A 15,330-nucleotide genomic window follows, 5' to 3' on the forward strand; every position below is an offset into this window, starting at 1 on the left:
GTGTTTACTTGATCCCTTAGGAATCCTGAGCTGTGGGGAAAGAGGGGGGATACACATTTCACCACGCAGACAAGGATGTCTTTAGAGGGAACAGGATTGTGGATGTATTGCAGAACAGCCTATGCTCACAGTCACCCTAAAAGTACTTTATGATGACATAGCCACTGAGCTCAAGCAGCTCCTTTCCACAGACTTTAAAGGCCACAATTATCTAATTGTCTTCGTGGAGAGAAGGAGTCAGTAATAATAACCCTTAAGTTTCACAATTTTGTATTTTCTGGCTTAATTTCTTTACAAGTTAGCTAAAAGAGGTTTCTGCCTTAAAAGAAAAGAATAATAATTCCTTATAAGTATTCCTTAAGAGCCTCTTAAATATTTGTATTTAAAAACATAAAAAATGGTAGTGAACAGACCCTTGTCTTGGCATAAGATACACAGTACCTAAAGAATAACATGAATTTATATTAGGCTGTAAAGATAATAATGTTGAGGGGTTTACAATCCTTCAGTTTCCCAAGGATGTCTGGTAATGATGTGATCATTTCACAGTGCCTCCTATTTTCTTTACTTTCGTTGTCACATAAATAAGGAGTCAAAGTTTTAATACCTTGTGAATAGTATTCTCTAAGTTATAGTAATGTAATATACTACTTTGACCTTTTCAATATTGTGTGATTTGGTTGGTTGGTCTCTCTATTTATAGCTGTGCTGAGTGGTATGGCATGAGTAAGTGGATACCAGCTAATGAAAATATAAAATACTGGAGAAGCCAAGTGAATGTACAAAATGTATGGCATTAAGTATTGAAATTCTGATAAATCATCCTTGTGACAAAAGGTATAATGAGATTAGAAATTGCAACAAAAAAATTAATCTTTTCTAATGACATAGATTGTGCCTAGGCGGGTAAATGGTGTGAATTTAACTTGATCTCATTATACTCCTAAATTTGTAATCTCATTTTCCTCCTCAGATGCTTCACTTAAAGAAGGCAGCAGTGTGTGTGTGTGCGATTGGGTGTGATGCATTCTATATTTGGGAAAAGTTACTTAATCCTTCAACTTCAGTGCACCAGGAAGTGAGTAATATTCAAATCAGAGGGAAACTTCCCTTCTAAGATTCAAATAGTCTTTTGGTTCTTATTCAAAGTTCTGCAGAATGCAGCTAGCATTGACTGACTCCATAAATCTTCTCTGTTCCAGTGGTCTCAGGCCTTTGAAAACCTGTTCCAGGCTGGGAGACAAATGCAGAATAATTAGAGCAGGGAACTCCGCAGCCAGGCCATAGATTACAAAGATGAGGATTCAGCTGTCAGTGCAGAGCAAGAGCTATGTTCTGAAACATAGCAGACCTGCAGTGGACCTGGGAGCCTCTCTTAGACAGCCATTACCCTCTGGATCATGATTTTTTACTCACTTGCTCCATGAAGCAGATGACTAAGGGTGAGGTAGGTGGGAAATGAAGAATGTTATTTCTTTGAGCAAGTTATGTCTTTTCTCTTTCCCTATTTACCATATTCTTTCACATCTGCTGTCTAAATACTAAATGTTGCACTCAAGGCTCTGACAGTTTTTTGCTGTGCTCATTTGTCCTGAGAGGGTAAAGGACATAAGAATTATCTGCTTATTCTTGTTCATCCATAACCAGAAATGTGAGCACATGCAGGAGCATCTTTCCCAAAAAGTGGGTGCATAGCTTAAGTCACAGCCTGAGGTCTCCTGCCTCCTCACTGAGAAAGAAAGAATGTAGAATCCAGGTTTTAAGTTGCTGTCAGGGCTGGATATGCAGTGATTTCTTTCTCAACCTTGGACTAGGAATATGCATGAGCAAGTAATGAGACATTTAGGAGCCCAAATCCGTCTTTTCTCTTAGCAACTTCCTTCTTCCCACACCTCAAAACACTCTAACCAGTCCTTCCCTCTTTATAATCCACCTCCAGCATTTAAGCAACAAAAAAGCTTCCCAAATGCAAGTGTTTTCCACAGGAATCCATCTGACAGAGGCATCTGGGCAGGGAGGGGAGATGCTGGGAGAGCTGGATGGCAGAGGCAATCCTGTGTGTCCAGTGACAGTCCCTGCCCATCTCTTTGTTACTGCTGATACTGGGATCTCTGTTGTCCTTGATTTCCACTGCCCCAGAAGAGCAGAAATCTAACCAGAAGATGGAATCTCCTCTGCCAATCTTGTGCCCACAGACTAAGTCACAGTAGCCCTGGGACTTGAGGTGGTAAGCTGTAAGTAGCATATTGATAGGGAGGGTAAGGGAAAATACTCAGAATCTTTCAGGAGGTTGATGTGGTACTGATTTTCACTACTACAGTAATGACAGCATTTTTGACACAGAGAAATCCTACTTCCTGCCATATTTCAGATCCCCTCATCCAAGCATGGCATGGATAACTGAAATTTTTTTCAATTCATCATTTACAGTTTCTTCTAATCTGGGCAAAGCTCTGTGGGTGCAGGGTGTGTTGTGTTTTTATTCTACATTCTACAGAGCTAATTACCATGAGGCAGACAGTGGTGTAGAACACAAGTTTGGCAAAGCCATTGGCAGCTGAAAACACATCTAAAACGGAGAGGGTTGGGCAACCTTAGTATTGTGTAGAAGAGTCATGCCTGCACTAAATAACTTATTAATAGACAGAGTGGCTAGAAACAGCATTCAAGGATATGGATGGCTGTAGGTTATGCAGAGTCAGAAAAGTTTTTTGATCAGTGAAAATTGCTACCTTCTGCAGTTCTTTGTGTCTGCAAAGTTACCAAATGTAGGAGGATTATGCTCTGCTCTTACAGGTGACATGAGGGTGCAGATTTCCCTCCCCCACCTTCAGTTTCTGGAAGCTTCATGATTTTTAACTGATGATGAGTTGGAAATCAGCAACAGAACATATTTCTTTTTTTGTTACAGATATATTTGGTTTTAAAAAAAGTTTTCCCATTGTCTCATCATCTCCTGATTAAATGATAAGTCTGTGAAGAAAAAAACTCCTCTGTGAGAAGCTACATCATGGGAATCTGTATTGTCTGTATCAGGGAAAAAAATGCAAATGGATTTTAACTAGCCACTGGAGAAATAGAAGCAAGTGACTCCTGTAAAGAAATGGAGGAAATATGGGTTTTTGCTCACCTTTTCTTCCACTTGTGGAAAGCTGTTGCATGTGTCCTGCCCTTCATGACTGTCCTCCTCTGGGGATGGGCACAGATATCATACATATATCCATTCTTGAGTGTGTGTATTTCACACAGAATTCTGCCAAGCAGAGAAGAGGTCAGTCTTTGTACCAAAGGGTGGTTTTTTTGAAAAAAACTAAGGTTCCAGTATCACCATATTCCTGTATCTGCAGGGTGGCTACAGAGAATGTGGAAGCCCCCTTTTTACAGAGAGAGACAAGGGGCACTGGGTGCAAGTAACTCCAGAGGATTCTGCTTGGAAATGAGGATATCTTTTCACAATGGGAACAACCAGCCACTGGAATAATCTCCCCAGGGAAGTGGTGGATTCCCCAGTGTTGAATATTTGAGTGCCTGGACAGGGTGCTGGGCCATCTTGTCTAGACCGTGCCAAGAAAGGTTCGACCAGATGATCCTTGAGGTCTCTTCCAATCCAATATTCTATGGTTTTATAAAATGTATTTTCATTTTGCCTCTTGTCTGCCAAACAGAAATCTGACTTGTTCCCTGTAGCTGCTGTCCAGTCCCTCATGGCCTGGTTAGGTCTAGGTCTTGGGGGAGTGCCTCACTAGCCCCAAGACATGCAGCACTGTGAGTTCACAGTTTCTACTTGTCGCCTCCTCCAGGCTCTTTTTCCCAAAGAAAGAATTTCCCAAAGCCATTTCCACCCTGGACTGCCCAGTTCCTACTGCTGACTGAACCAGGAGGCTTAATGCACCAGCAGAGTGGGACCCTGAGCCAGGGACAGTCCTGAATGGCCAGGGCTTTCTTTTGCCGAAGCACCATCCCTTCGAGCAAACATTACTGGATATATTTGCATTTTCCAGGTCTTGTTTTACAAAACCCCAAAGGAGAACAGAGTAGCTTTAAAAGCAAAGATAGTCTTTTTGAGGACAGATATTTTTTTTTGTTACCTTATGTATTCCTTTTTGCTTCACCTTTTGCAAGGTAAATCCTTTTTGCCTGTCTTGTGATAAAAGTTGGTTGAACAGAATGCAACTCAGAAAGCCACTGTGGCCTGGCTCAGGGAATTCAAGCCCATAGTGAATGATGCCCCTTTTCTACCTGCAGGAGTTTATCTTTGCAAGGGTCTTTTCTCTGGCTGCTCCCAAGGTGCTGGAGTTGAAATATCAAACCCTGCTTGCCTTACTCTGTTCCTTCCGTACCTTTGAGCCCCAGTAATCCTCCCTCTGCCAAACCTACCCTTTTCCACCACAGGATCACATTTTGGTAAGGGTTTCTGAAGCAGCCATATCTGTAGCTTCTGTGAAGTCTTCCACCTCTTGTCTCAAATGAGGAAATACCATAATTACCACCCAGGATTGTGGTGTCTTGCTGTCCAGGTGGAAACCCAAAAAGATATCCAGGAACTCCACAATTACCACAGCATGTCACATACTGCGTCACCGAAAGGTAAAATTGAAATGTGTCAATATATCTGAAAAAATCAAATTTCTGTTTTAAGGAAGACTGGCGGTGATGTGCAACAGCGTGGATTGAACTGGGTGGAAATGGAAGGTATAACCAGTAAGTAAGCACAACCTCAGTATTCCCCAATGTGCACTCATAGTTCTCTCTGTGTTTAGAGAAGAGAAACTTGCTTTGTTCAGCAAAGCTATGATTTAACACACACAGAAAAATAGGATATTATTAGTTTTAAGTTAATATCATGCTTATTATCTGTCCTTTTTCTGCATTTATGGGATCAGTGATGGTTTGATTTCTCTTCCATGCTGTCCCATTTCCCCACTCTCTATTTGAGCAATTTTGGCAATATTCATACCTGACTGGATAAATGTACTCACAGCTTTTGTTTCAATGCACATTCACATGCTGATTAAGTAGTTCTCTGACAGCATTATGTCTGGTTACATATATATATATATTTCTAAAATTACTGCACCAAAATAGAAAGCAATAAACAGTGCTAAATGACTTTGAACCATTATCATTGTATAAAAATAACAAAGTACAATTTTGAACAGTCTGCAAAATCCTTAGAAGATGTAAAGGCCGGTTGCTTTGCAAGAGTTCTAAAATTTTGGACTGATTTCTATACCTGCACTGACACGTGACAGTGATTTGGTGCACTAAAAGCAATGAGCCTGCTTTCCTTTGCTCTGAAAGCTTTTGCAACAAGCAAAATATAAATCCGTCTTTTGTTAGATCATTTTACTGTCTTAATGACATTTGAACGTTTGATGTTTAGTGAATTTAAAAAACACTCTTGAAGTCCTTCCTAATTTGCCAGACACCTAAACAATGAAAATGAATGCAGTGACAGAACTCATTCTGTGGCAGTGACCTTGAGCTGCTGGGAAAGATGTGAAAGCATTACCTGATGCTCTTTACCCTAGGACTTGTTGCAACTGTGCCCCTCAAACCTTTACTGTATCATGAAGGTTTTATTCACTGTAAATCAGACACCTTCACTTCACTTAGTCTGGTCAGAGCAGTCCTTCATCCTCTGTTTCAGAAACGAGGATGACCTGCTCAGTTATCCAAGTTCATATTCAATTAGCAGTTAAGGATTCCTAATTTAAATACCTCTAGGGAAAAGCTTTTTAGAAGAGATACTTGGACAAGTTAAGCGTGATTCATATTAGCAGCAATTTGTAAAAGCTGTGTCTCACTGAAGATTACATCTGTTGTTAAGAAGCGTTAACTAGAATAGGCAGAGGCTCTGGTGATTACGTGTATTATCTACACCCTGGGGGAGCTGTGTTGTTATTTGAGGGAAGTTCATGCTGTAATACTGAGTTTGGATGGGAAAAGGTTCCAAAATATGGCAGTGTTTACTTGGAGCGCCAGAGTTTTGACACTTTCCAAATCAGGCTTGAATCAGGTTTTGCAGAAAATGCTGTGGGGTCGTTGGTCCTTCTTCTTCTAGGGGGTGGGTCTATGGACAATTGAAATAAAAACTGCAAGACCTGGGCCATACCTTAAATTAAACTTATTAGTTTGTAAAATTTTCCGCGTTGAGGCACGGCAGTGGTTTCGAAATCATATGTCTTTGTACCTGTGCTTGGTGGAGCGCATCTTTCAAAACCTGGAAATTGATGTTGATGTGAACTTTTAGGATTCAAGCCAAATCCAGTTGTCTGTGTGGCTGCTAGGAAGAAAATCCTGCTGCCACAGTGCTTCACCTGCCTGGCTGGCTCATCTCCCTGCTGGAGTGGTGCTGAGTCGGCAGGTGAGCACTGGGGACCTGCTGCTGATCTGTGACAGACCAAATCTGCTCTCTGGCAGGTTTTTGGCTTGGGAACTTCGGTATTTTTTTCCAGGTAGAGATCCTATTTCCTACCTGTGCTGCAGGGCTCCACACTACCAAAGAAATATTTAAAAAAATTAACAGGACTGACTCAGGCTCATTTTCTACAGTGGTTAGAAAATGCCTATTTTTGCCAGTGGTCTCTTTTATTTAAGAAAAAAATAAAATATCACTAAGCAAAATTTGAAAGCTTTTCACATTATATTGAAGTGTTCTGGTTCTAGTGTGTGGTTCATTATTTTCCCCTGAACCACAGAATTCTGTTTGACTGGAGGTCTTGCCATGGAGTCACCACAAACTCCCATGTGTGATGGGATTGCAGTATCCCACTGGGAACCTCACTGCAGGGGCATAGATGGAAAAGAAATATGACTATCCAAAATATAATTTCTAAGAGGTATTGCAATAACTTATGTCTCAAAAATATCTTTAATTTTTTGCATAATATTGTCTTTTTTTTTTTTTTCCATCTCCTCATCTTTATATTTTTCAGATCAGAAAAATATTCACTCTCTTCCATGGAAAGCAAGAACTCCTAAGAGAAAGGGCTAGTTGGATAGTTTTTTTATGAAGTTTCACTATAAACTTTTCAGCAATTCACAGTGTTAGAATTTCAAATTTTTTCTTTTCCTCCCTCTTATAAAAATATGTTTTATTATTTGTTAATAAATGAAATGGATCAATGTGAGAAATGATATAGTAACAAAATAAAATTAGTTTTAAAAAAAAAACAACTTCCTTTTTTCCATCATTTCCCTTGTTATGTGTATATTTCACTGTGCTATCCTTTATCCATGTGGGCCTGTGCTGTGAAATTAAATCAATAACTACTGTGCCTAAATTGAACTCTGAGGGGTAAGAAAACCAGCACCTCACACTATTATTATTTTTCCTTTCATTTCTTATTTATTTCCCCTTGTCTTTGGGTAGTAATCTATGCTTATTCTCAACAAGCACCACTGGATAGAACACAATACCACATAAATTATTCTGTACCGCTGCTTTGTACTGAGAAGGTACTGTTGGAAAGGTTGAGACAATTTTAAGTTATTTAAAATTTGCATCTTTTTTTCATCGAAAATTACAAACCCTGACTATAACATGATTCCCTGTGAGGATGAAATGTGTGGTTGTGGTAAGTGTTCAAGAAAAAAATACATCGGACTTTCCTACCTTGTGTCCTTACCTTATTTTCCAGGGCATGGACAATTGGATAAATTTGAAAGAAAATAAAGAAAAAGAAGGAAATATAGAAATAAGGAAGGAAATAAAGAAGGAATAAAGGAAAAGAAATACTGAGGGCATTTGTACAGTCAGCAGCATCGTAGGCGAGGAGGTCTGAGGTGAGCAAGCTCTATTGTGATCGTGCTGACTTTGCCCATAGATTGGTGAAGTGCAGCTGGAATTTGCAGAGGGATTTCCCGTGCCCAGGGTCTGAGGTGGCCACCCCAGTGTCCAATCTCAGCAGGCACACATGCCCAGCAGAGCAGATGTGTCCTGGCTGCTGTCCAGCACATGCCAACTTCTCTGCAGTCACATCGTCCTCTGCTTGCTACCAAGAGGATTTTTCGCTTACAAAAACCTGAGACTTGCTTTGACAAAAATTTGGTCGGACAGGAGCACATGTAAAACAAAACAAAAGTATGGAAAACCTTATAAATTACTGTGTCTGCTGCAGATCATGTTCCAAAACATTAAAGACTCCACAGGAACAAGAGTTCAGAGCACACACAGTGGTGTTTTGGGTTTTAGATTTTTTTCACAGTTTTTTGTTATTTATTTCTGTTAGAAGTTACTCTGAAACTGACTAAAATAAATTATTAAGCAACCTTGAGTAACTGCTGTTTGTGCATTGAGTTTATAGACTGTTGTGATTGTTGTGTGTGTTTACTTTGTCTATTAACATAGCTAGCAAGTTATTAGTAATAAAAATAATCATCACTATGAGTTTACACTGAGTAGAAGCTCACTTTTTCCTTTTTTTTTTTCCTTTTACCCCGCTTTTACTTGCCTTGCTGACCTGGACTTTACACCCATGGTGTTTGTGTTTGCAGACACTGAGGAATGAGCTGGATGGAAGGGAGGGTGCTGCCCTAGTCATGGATTTTTTTTTTGGAGGTGGGCCACCCCAGCAAGCAGTCAGTACTTGCTGTGCACACTTTACCTCCTGCACTGCTCCTTATGCCTGGATGCTGTCCCTTGCTCCAGGCATGGCCACCTGCACATCAGAGCACTTTCATATGGATGCTGTGCTCCCTCTGTGCAGTGCAGCTGGTGCATGGGGGCATGAAGGGAGTTCAATTACTGCGTGTCAGTGGGTAAGGTTCCAGTCTTGCTTCCAATGAAGTGAGCTCCTGCTGTGTCCATCCAAAATTGTATCTTTTGGGACTTTTATTTATTGCCAGCAGGAAAGAAAAACAACAACAACAACAATAAAAATTAACTGCAGCAGTCTGTGTCCCTGAATCTAGTTGTTCCTAGACCTGTGTGTATGCGACCTGGAGGTCAAGCACCTTGTACCCTCCTAACCAGGGAATTAGAAATGTACTTTTCCCAGCTTTGTGTCACCCTTTTAGCGTACCCTGAACCCCCAAAATAGGCCAAAACATAGAAAACATTTAATTTGGGTAATTGGATTGAGGAGTGTCTGCATTTAGAGTCTCACTGATGCATCCATGGCACCCTCAAGTATGGTAAAAAAAAGCAGGGAAGGATAGGGGGAAAATATATCAGTGGCAGCAGAAACAGGACACACGTCTACAGCCTTCCTCCATAAATTGTCTCAACTTCAATTTGAGTTTTATGGTGACTTACAAGCTGCACACTGTAGTAAAGGTTAAGGTTTTTGAAAATTTCCAAAGACAGAGTTCCTCCAGCCTCTCAAGGCACTTGCTCCAGTGGTAGATAAACTTCATGGTGAAGAACATCTTTCTTTGCATCCACTTATAGCTGCCCTTGCTCCATTGAAGTCATTACCTCTCATTCTCTCAGTGTGAGATGCAGAGAGGTCTGGCTCCCTTATCTACAACACCTAAAGGTAGCTGAACACAAAAATTGGCTCCCTTCAGCCTTCACTTTTCCAGACTGGAAAACCCAGCTGGTTCTACCTCATGTCCTAAATGTTCACATTTAGTACACATGCTCTCAGATCTGGAATAATTATTTTCACATAATATCTAATTTTAAATAATTGGTTAGAAATTAAAAATGTTCTTTTTCTCTTCTTTTTTAAACTGGATCTAATCACTTCCTTGAGTCCTTTTGTTCCTGAGGACAAAAAATGGCCTCACTCATTCAAGTCCACCCTCTGTCTATGAAAACCCAAAATGTCACCAGCAGAAGAAATGTAAAGGCCATTTTCTGTAGTTAACTTATATCCTCCTGCTGAGTCTAAGTTCAGAGAGGCTGAGCTTAATGGGCAGAAGTCAAAGGCTCTGACACCTTCCTTTTTCTCCCCTTCTTTTCCAGCTTCCTAAAGGCTTTCAAAGAATGCTGTTAGTGCCAGCCCCACTTTCTGCAGCCCTGCCTGGGAGTCCTGATGCCTGGCCATGAAGATCTAGGAGCTCTGCTGATTCATCTGCTGCCCCTTGAGGAGCCTGACCTAGGTCTTGGAAGATGCTCTCCTGGTGAGTCTGTGCACTGGTTTTAGGCACTCTGCACTCCCCCTGCTCTGTGTGCATGCTGGCTACAGCACTGCTCTCAGCTTCCTTTTCTCCTTGTCATAACTGCAAGATAGGATTTCACCTTCTCCTTCAGCTAATAAAGACACTTAGAGATCTTTTAGAAGTTGATACATTTATGCATTCTTTTTCATGGCTGGCAGCCTTGTCTAGGGCCTCAGCTCAGGTGACTTGTTCAGTCCTACAGCCTAAGTAAAGGTGAGTATTTTATTTCCTGTGTTGTTGCTGTTCTCTGCAATATTGATGGACACCATGAGGTGTGAATCTGGCTGAACTTCACAGGTGTGCTTTTTGTCATTTCTTGAGGCTAAGTGAAAAAAAAAAAAAAAGTGAGGCTATGTAGGTAGTGGGAGCTGAAAGAGAAGTTGCTGTCCAAGATAGTAATCAGTAGTTAGCCTGATAACCTCTAGCAAAAATCAAATCTTTATGGCCCAGTGGGTTACTTGATACTTTTGTATGGGTTTTGGGACAGGAGGCAGGGAGTGAAGAGAGGCAGCAGACTGAGACAAGGTTTAGCTTTAAGAGGCAGAGGTAGCACAGCTCCAGGTGTTGGACTCAACAAATGCAGGTCTGAAAATTGTAGACAGACAACTTGTTTCTGTAGTTGTCCCTCAAAAACCACCATTTTATGTAAACTGTTTGAAAATGTACATGGTTGTACCAAAGGAATGCTGAACTTTCTGAATTTCTTCATAGACCATTCTGGTAATGTATGTAATGTAATGTAACTAAGTCTAACATACCTGTCTTATTTTCTTCAGTAATCTTGCAGTGCAACTTGCCTGTGAACTGAGCCAAAACTTTACCCCAAATTTTGTTATGTTCTTCTAAGAGCTGGGATAATGGAACTCATTGTTTTGCTTTGGGTGGAAAGGCTGTTGACAGTGGGGGCACGTGGGGCTCCAGCCTGTCTCCAGGAGCAGCTCACTCTCGTGGTTTAAGAATGATATTTCCCAGTTTAGTGCTCCCACTGAAACACTCCAGACCATGTGCTGCCCACTCACTTCCACCCCACCTTTCCCTGAGACAGGATGGAGAGGGAAATTGGGGCTGGCTATAAAAAGGTAAAGATCACATGTTAAGACAAGAATTCACTGGAAACAGCAATGAGATAAGAAAGCAAGCAGTGACAACAACAATACAAGAAACAGAGTGTAGCAGACAGGCAAGGCATGCACAGGTGATTGCTCACCACCTAGAATCTGGCTCTACACCACTGCACACACCAGAAAACCAGAAACACCACCAACCTCCCTCTCCCTGCCACAGGGGCATGAGGTGGTATGGAACAACCCCAGGGTCCTGGCCATGCCCCTCCTGGCTGCTGCAAAAGTTAACTCTGCCTTGCCTGGAACCAGGACACGCGCCTAGAGAGAAAACCTGTGCCCTGATTCTTCATGGCCATGCAGCAGGCTGATGGTAGTGGTTAAATAACAACATTTTGTCATTAAATATGGCAGCAAATAATGACAAGGCTTGATTTCTACTCATAATGAAGTGGGGAGGTGAATCTGGGCTTAAAGTCTATCCACAGTATGTGTCCCAAATGCATTCAGGTTTTACACTCTAAAAAATCCCCAGCTTTAGGCACTAAATTTGTCATTTTCCTATTGATAATTCCAATACAATGTATATATTTCCACTTTTGTCTGCTTTTTAAACCTATCTCTTCATTTGACTTTTGTCTTTTATCTGGAGTGTGTACGGCACCTCTTCTGTGTTTTCCTGTTCTCTGTCCTTCAAGAGACATTCTGGCTTTTATTATGTTCACATAAAAGTCTTAGAAGTGTTTCCTCTCTGAAAATTACAAGTCATCAGGACAGCAGTAACTGGTGTAAGTATATTATTATTTATTATGTTTATCTTGTATAGGAGTATAGCAGGTACTCTGGGTCTGGACTGTAGTACAGTGAAATCAATAGGAAATGATCCTTAATTAATTGGGCTTCTGTTCCTAAAGTAATTCAGCACTTCCATTGAGAATTAACTCATCAGCTTCTCTTGCTAAGTAAACATCACAATAAATAATATAAACTGTTGCTTTCAGAATGTTTTGTTTTGCTGCAACTCAAAAGGAGCTTTTGTTTAAAGTTTAAAATTTTTATGGAGCTATGCCTCTGGGCATTTTAGACATAAGATGAATAAAAAATGATCCAGGGTTTTATTTAGAAAACTGTTCCTGTGCATATATAGGCTTGTCATTTTGAAATGAAATTTTCATACAAACTTTCAGCCCAAGGGACCAAGTGGAATCATCAGATTTAACAATTTATAAGTATTCTGCCACTCAATGGATCTGAACAATATGTCCACACCAAACCATTCTCGTGCACTTTCCATATTTATTGGGACTTAGCACAGCGTGTCTTTACATCACTTGCTGCAATATGCAATTAATCCAGCAAAACTAGGCAACTTCACAGACTGCTAAAAGCTACTAATTAATTCTATCTTCAAACACCCATAAAGACACACTCCATCCGACCACGATGAATCTTACAGCTAGGATTGCTATTTGTCAGAGGAAAAACAACTTCCAAATTGTCACGTCTCTCCAACAACGTGGTTCCTTCCCAAATTGTCAGTGCTCTGCTCTTTTCAGGCTGCCAGGTAGGAGTAAATGAGCTGGCTCATATACACAAACCCAGCCTGTTTCTTCCTTGCAGCCCAGCCCTCGAAAGCCAGCGCGGTTGTGTAAGGATCTGCGCTCACACAGTATCCGAGATGCAGTTTACTCTCACCTCCCTCCTTCATCCCGTTCCTCCAGGTCCTGCTTTTTCATTTGTGACAGCGTGCCTAGATTGTGTGGGATGCCAGAGGAGGGGGAAGAGGCTCGGAGCGAAATCCCAGAGCTAACTTTGCACATCGGCTGCCACCCCATGAGCACCATCTAGCTGGCTCCTAAAACAACAGCACGGCAGGCTGGGCAGGGGCAGCCACCCAAGCCCACTGAAGCAAGTTTGCCATGCTACACCTCGGTGATGTAAGCTATAAAAATACTGGGAAGCACCTGGGAGCCTGATATCCATGTAAAATGCTTGCCACAAGCAGTGGTTATTTCATGGTGCAGTGACGTGGCAAAAGCATCCTCTGCTCTGTGGTGTCGGCACAAAGCAGGTTCCACAGGTCTGAGGATCAGAGGTTCTCACCTTTTGTACTCCATAAATATCAAGGGTATTGCATGGTATTTGTTTTCAGCTCATCAATTCTCTGTAAAGACAGCACTGTTGCTGAAGGAGAAGTGCTGAGCTGAAGCCCAGAACCCTTCCTTTGCCTGAGTATGCTGTGTGATTCTTCACTGAGAAACAGGAATGAGAAACTATTTATATAGGTTTCTTCAAAAGCATTCTGCAAAGATGACTTAATTACTACTTGCATAGTCATTTTAAAATGAAAAATTCTGTCATGTTCAGAACTAAAGAGAGTTTTTACTTCCTTTTGAAGGAAAACAGTAGTTCTCTGGGTCATGGGGTCTTTTGTGGAGGGACATGGTTTGTGGTTGGGGTTTTGTGTTGTTGTAACAGATTTTACCTTTCCAAACCTGATGTAAAAAGTCTCACTGAAGAATTTCCTTGGAATGATGACAGCCTACCATTATAGAAGCACTGTCTGCAGTGCCTTTGCACATCTACAAAGGAGGGATGATTTGCATTGTGGAAATGAGGAGATCAGGGGTCAACTGCACAGAGTACGACTGTGAATTATGAAATTGTGTTTTTCCTGTGTCTTTCAGTATCTGTTCATTCCTTTCTTTATATCCATAGCCAGTGGCTTCATCTTTTGTCAGGCAAAGAAAAAATTCCTGGATTTCCTTACGTGTGTTCTACTTGGCAGTATTCAGTGCAGAATGGTGTTGAGAGGAAAGAGGCTGAGTGGGAATTGGGGGAATGCTGCAAGGAGGTGTGAAAGGATTGTATTTGTTATTCAGTAGATGAAGAACAGCTTCCAGTCTGACTGCTGTTCATTTATATGTTAGAAAAATCCTGATCACATTATGCATTTCCTTATGAAAATTCACATCTCAAATGAACAAAAAAAAAATATTGAGCAGGGTAGCAGACACCCAGTGATGTGGACGTTTGGTACACAGAATTAAAGAATCACTTATGTGTCCTACATTGATGGGCTCTGCAGACAGTGCAGCTTGAAAATGTTTTTGTTATTAAACCCAGGAGGAGATGGAACCATCTGAAAAAGTACATAGTGTCAGCTCACACATCCTCAGGTGCACAAATGTCAATCTCTAAAGCTGGTTGGAAGCTGAGAGTGAGGAGATAGTGATAGACTAAACCACTAGCAGTGACATTCAAATCTGTGGGGTGTTTTTAGCCTGCCTCAATGTTTTTGAAGAAAGGTGGATAAAATGTCTCAGAAAAGTTGATAGGTTTTTGAATGATGGGACCAGCTTTTCCCTGATAGGGGAGTGTGGTTGTGCCTTTGATGGTGAAGTGAAAAGCTGTCTGTCCTGACAAGCCCTGCTCTGGGTGTGGCTGCTCCAGGTCCTGATCTCCGCATGGTGCTGCTGGTGAATTTATGGCTTGTCCAGTGCCTGCAGTCAGCCTAAACTGCTCCTGTATTCTCTGGCCTATCAAAATCAATTTGGTGAGCTGTGATTCATTTGAGGGTTGCTCTAGTTCATGTAGTAGTGGCTGTCTGCCAGCTGCTTTGAAGTGATTTTGGCAATTGTCTCCTTGCTCTGGCCAGTGTCATTGAAGCTGTAAGAGCTGGGTGTGAGTCAGTAGACTCATCCACTGTGCTAAACTCCAGCAGACTCTTTAATTTAAACCAAGCAGAGATTCTTCAGAGCTAAGTGGTATGAGTGCTGGCACCCCCAGCAAATACATGGAGCTTGTGTTACCTTCCTTATCCCAAAAAGTCAGCAAAGCAGGCTTCTTGGGAACTGGCTAGCTCCTATCATCAAGCACATGCTTCTGCAACCTGCAGGAGAATTACTACAGGGTTGCCAAAGCAGGCTAGAGAACCTTACTTTTTAAAGTTAATAAATTATAATTTATAGATGTATTCATTGTGGAACTGATGTCTTCTTTCTTTGTGAAAAATGAATGGTGTTTCTCCCTTCACTGCTTTTTCCGAATGCCTGCTTTAAAAACTAATTCCTTCATCGCCAGCCATCCCTTAAGTTTTCTTTTAAGCAGAGTTGTTGTAAGCATAAAAAATTGTGTGAAAGCCTGCAGGTGATCCTCA

This window comes from Cyanistes caeruleus, chromosome 2 (genome assembly GCF_971803275.1).
Source record: "Cyanistes caeruleus chromosome 2, bCyaCae1.hap1.1, whole genome shotgun sequence".
NCBI classification, from domain to species: Eukaryota; Metazoa; Chordata; class Aves; order Passeriformes; family Paridae; genus Cyanistes; species Cyanistes caeruleus.